This window comes from Oncorhynchus keta, unplaced genomic scaffold (genome assembly GCF_023373465.1).
Source record: "Oncorhynchus keta strain PuntledgeMale-10-30-2019 unplaced genomic scaffold, Oket_V2 Un_contig_3777_pilon_pilon, whole genome shotgun sequence".
Classification (NCBI taxonomy): Eukaryota; Metazoa; Chordata; class Actinopteri; order Salmoniformes; family Salmonidae; genus Oncorhynchus; species Oncorhynchus keta.
In genome coordinates, this window is record NW_026287424.1 from 40,001 (window position 1) to 45,000 (window position 5,000).

Genomic DNA, 5,000 nt, shown 5'->3' on the forward strand with positions numbered 1-5,000 from the left:
GCTCTTCTCTAATGGAGGCTGGGACACTGTCCTTACCATACAGGGCTCTTCTCTAATGGAGGCTGGGACACTGTCCTACCATACAGGGCTCTTCTCTAATGGAGGCTGGGACACTGTCCTACCATACAGGGCTCTTCTCTAATGGAGGCTGGGACACTGTCTTACCATACAGGGCTCTTCTCTAATGGAGGCTGGGACACTGTCCTTACCATACAGGGCTCTTCTCTAATGGAGGCTGGGACACTGTCCTTACCATACAGGGCCTGCAGTGTGTGTCTTCCTGTTAGTGTACGTGTGCGAGACTGTGTGTGTGAGATTGTGTGTGTGAGACTATGTGTGTGAGACTATGTGTGTGTGTGTGAGAGAGAGTGAGACTGTGTGTGCGAGAGAGAGTGAGACTGTGTGTGCGAGAGAGAGTGAGACTGTGTGTGTGAGAGAGAGTGAGACTGTGTCTGTGTGATGAGAGGCTGGGACACTGACCATGGCTGTGTGAGAGAGAGTGAGACTGTGTGTGCGAGAGAGAGTGAGACTGCGTGTGCGAGAGAGAGTGAGACTGCGTGTGCGAGAGAGAGTGAGACTGCGTGTGCGAGAGAGAGTGAGACTGTGTGTGTGTGAGAGAGAGTGAGACTGTGTGTGTGAGAGAGAGTGAGACTGTGTGTGTGAGAGAGAGTGAGACTGTGTGTGTGTGAGAGATTGAGTGTGACTGTGTGAGAGAGAGATTGAGTGTGACTGTGTGAGAGAGAGATTGAGTGTGACTGTGTGAGAGAGAGATTGAGTGTGACTGTGTGTGAGACTGTCTGTGTGTGACTGTATATATAAATATATACCTAGCAAGATGGCCACAGCTATCTATCCGTCCGTCCGTCCGTCCGTCCGCCCGCCCGTCCGTCCGTCCGTCCGTCCGTCCGTCCGTCCGTCCGTCCGCCCGTCCGTGTGTGTGTGTGTGTACGTACCTTAGTAAGTTCTCTGCCCCAGCTCTCATCCTCATCTGTCTGATGATCTGTTGGTTGAGACTGGCTCTCTCATTCTGCAGCTTGGAGCGGCCCGTCAGGGCTAGTGGGTTACATCCCTATAGAACAGACAGGAGAACAGAGGACCCTTCTGTCAGGACTAGTGGGTTACATCCCTATAGAACAGACAGGAGAACAGAGGACCCTTCTGTCAGGGCTAGTGGGTTACATCCCTATAGAACAGACAGGAGAACAGAGGACCCTTCTGTCAGGGCTAGTGGGTTACATCCCTATAGAACAGACAGGAGAACAGAGGACCCTTCTGTCAGGGCTAGTGGGTTACATCCCTATAGAACAGACAGGAGAACAGAGGACCCTTCTGTCAGGGCTAGTGGGTTACATCCCTATAGAACAGACAGGAGAACAGAGGACCCTTCTGTCAGGGCTAGTGGGTTACATCCCTATAGAACAGACAGGAGAACAGAGGACCCTTCTGTCAGGGCTAGTGGGTTACATCCCTATAGAACAGACAGGAGAACAGAGGACCCTTCTGTCAGGGCTAGTGGGTTACATCCCTATAGAACAGACAGGAGAACAGAGGACCCTTCTGTCAGGGCTAGTGGGTTACATCCCTATAGAACAGACAGGAGAACAGAGGACCTTTCTGTCAGGGCTAGTGGGTTACATCCCTATAGAACAGACAGGAGAACAGAGGACCTTTCTGTCAGGGCTAGTGGGTTACATCCCTATAGAACAGACAGGAGAACAGAGGACCCTTCTGTCAGGGCTAGTGGGTTACATCTCTATAGAACAGACAGGAGAACAGAGGACCCTTCTGTCAGGGCTAGTGGGTTACATCCCTATAGAACAGACAGGAGAACAGAGGACCCTTCTGTCAGGGCTAGTGGGATACATCCCTATAGAACAGACAGGAGAACAGAGGACCCTTCTGTCAGGGCTAGTGGGTTACATCCCTATAGAACAGACAGGAGAACAGAGGACCCTTCTGTCAGGGCTAGTGGGTTACATCTCTATAGAACAGACAGGAGAACAGAGGACCCTTCTGTCAGGGCTAGTGGGTTACATCCCTATAGAACAGACAGGAGAACAGAGGACCCTTCTGTCAGGGCTAGTAGGTTACATCCCTATAGAACAGAGGACCCTTCTGTCAGGACTAGTGGGTTACATCCCTATAGAACAGACAGGAGAACAGAGGACCCTTCTGTCAGGGCTAGTGGGTTACATCCCTATAGAACAGACAGGAGAACAGAGGACCCTTCTGTCAGGGCTAGTGGGTTACATCCCTATAGAACAGACAGGAGAACAGAGGACCCTTCTGTCAGGGCTAGTGGGTTACATCCCTACAGAACAGACAGGAGAACAGAGGACCCTTCTGTCAGGGCGAGTGGGTTACATCCCTACAGAACAGACAGGAGAACAGAGGACCCTTCTGTCAGGGCTAGTGGGTTACAACCCTATAGAACAGACAGGAGAACAGAGGACCCTTCTGTCAGGGCTAGTGGGTTACAACCCTATAGAACAGACAGGAGAACAGAGGACCTTTCTGTCAGGACTAGTGGGTTACATCCCTATAGAACAGACAGGAGGACAGAGGACCCTTCTGTCAGGACTAGTGGGTTACATCCCTATAGAACAGACAGGAGACCAGAGGACCCTTCTGTCAGGGCTAGTGGGTTACATCCCTATAGAACAGACAGGAGAACAGAGGACCCTTCTGTCAGGGCTAGTGGGTTACATCCCTATAGAACAGACAGGAGAACAGAGGACCCTTCTGTCAGGGCTAGTGGGTTACATCCCTATAGAACAGACAGGAGAACAGAGGACCCTTCTGTCAGGGCTAGTGGGTTACATCCCTATAGAACAGACAGGAGAACAGAGGACCCTTCTGTCAGGGCTAGTGGGTTACATCCCTATAGAACAGACAGGAGAACAGAGGACCCTTCTGTCAGGGCTAGTGGGTTACATCCCTACAGAACAGACAGGAGAACAGAGGACCCTTCTGTCAGGACTAGTGGGTTACATCCCTACAGAACAGACAGGAGAACAGAGGACCCTTCTGTCAGGGCTAGTGGGTTACATCCCTATAGAACAGACAGGAGAACAGAGGACCCTTCTGTCAGGGCTAGTGGGTTACATCCCTATAGAACAGACAGGAGAACAGAGGACCCTTCTGTCAGGGCTAGTGGGTTACATCCCTACAGAACAGACAGGAGAACAGAGGACCCTTCTGTCAGGACTAGTGGGTTACATCCCTATAGAACAGACAGGAGAACAGAGGACCCTTCTGTCAGGGCTAGTGGGTTACATCCCTACAGAACAGACAGGAGAACAGAGGACCCTTCTGTCAGGGCTAGTGGGTTACATCCCTATAGAACAGACAGGAGAACAGAGGACCCTTCTGTCAGGACTAGTGGGTTACATCCCTATAGAACAGACAGGAGAACAGAGGACCCTTCTGTCAGGGCTAGTGGGTTACATCCCTATAGAACAGACAGGAGAACAGAGGACCCTTCTGTCAGGACTAGTGGGTTACATCCCTATAGAACAGACAGGAGAACAGAGGACCCTTCTGTCAGGACTAGTGGGTTACATCCCTACAGAACAGACAGGAGAACAGAGGACCCTTACACTAACTACCTGTTCTTCTGGTATCATAGCAACAGGCTGCCAGACCTAACTACCTGTTGTTCTGGTATCATAGCAACAGGCTGCCAGACCTAACTACCTGTTGTTCTGGTATCATAGCAACAGGCTGCCAGACCTAACTACCTGTTGTTCTGGTATCATAGCAACAGGCTGCCAGACCTAACTACCTGTTGTTCTGGTACCAGAGAAACAGGCTGCCAGACCTAACTACCTGTTCTTCTGGTACCAGAGAAACAGGCGGCCAGACCTAACTACCTGTTCTCCTGGTATCCTAGCAACAGGCTGCCAGACCGAACTACCTGTTCTTCTGGTGTCATAGCAACAGGATGCCAGACCTAACTACCCGTTCTCCTGGTATCCTAGCAACAGACTGCCAGACCTAACTACCTGTTCTTCTGGTACCAGAGAAACATGTTGCCAGACCTCACTACCTGTTCTTCTGGTACCAGAGAAACATGTTGCCAGACCTCACTACCTGTTCTTCTGGTACCAGAGAAACATGTTGCCAGACCTAACTACCTGTTCTTCTTGTACCAGAGAAACAGGCGGCCAGACCTAACTACCTGTTCTTCTGGTACCAGAGAAACAGGCTGCCATACCTAACTACCTGTTCTTCTGGTACCAGAGAAACATGTTGCCAGACCTAACTACCTGTTCTTCTGGTGTCAGAGAAACAGGCTGCCAGACCTAACTACCTGTTCTTCTGGTGTCAGAGAAACAGGCTGCCAGACCTAACTACCTGTTCTTCTGGTGTCCTAGCAACAGGCTGCCAGACCTAACTACCTGTTCTTCTGGTGTCCTAGCAACAGGCGGCCAGACCTAACTACCTGTTCTTCTGGATCATAGCAACAGGCTGCCAGACCTAACTACCTGTTGTTCTGGTACCAGAGAAACAGGCTGCCAGACCTAACTACCTGTTGTTCTGGTGTCCTAGCAACAGGCGGCCAGACCTAACTACCTGTTGTTCTGGTACCAGAGAAACAGGCTGTCAGACCTAACTACCTGTTCTTCTGGTGTCCTAGCAACAGGCTGCCAGACCTAACTACCTGTTCTTCTGGTGTCCTAGCAACAGGCGGCCAGACCTAACTACCTGTTGTTCTGGTACCAGAGAAACAGGCTGCCAGACCTAACTACCTGTTGTTCTGGTACCAGAGAAACAGGCTGCCAGACCTAACTACCTGTTGTTCTGGTACCAGAGAAACAGGCTGCCAGACCTAACTACCTGTTCTTCTGGTATCGTAGCAACAGGCTGCCAGACCTAACTACCTGTTCTTCTGGTACCAGAGAAACAGGCTGCCAGACCTAACTACCTGTTCTTCTGGTACCAGAGAAACAGGCGGCCAGACCTAACTACCTGTTCTTCTGGTATCCTAGCAACAGGCT

The 5,000-nt window shown here is 50.9% G+C and overlaps 1 protein-coding gene across 1 annotated transcript in view; it reads right to left on the reverse strand.

Annotated features, from left to right (window-relative positions):
* Window positions 1-1,105, reverse strand: part of LOC127924184 (rhophilin-2-like) — a gene marked incomplete at its 3' end in the record, with an annotated part of 39,894 nt that extends 38,789 nt beyond the window's left edge. Inside the window, exon 1 of the mRNA XM_052508638.1 lies at window positions 954-1,105. The remainder of the gene's footprint in view (window positions 1-953) is intronic.
* Window positions 1,106-5,000: the final 3,895 nt, after the last annotated feature.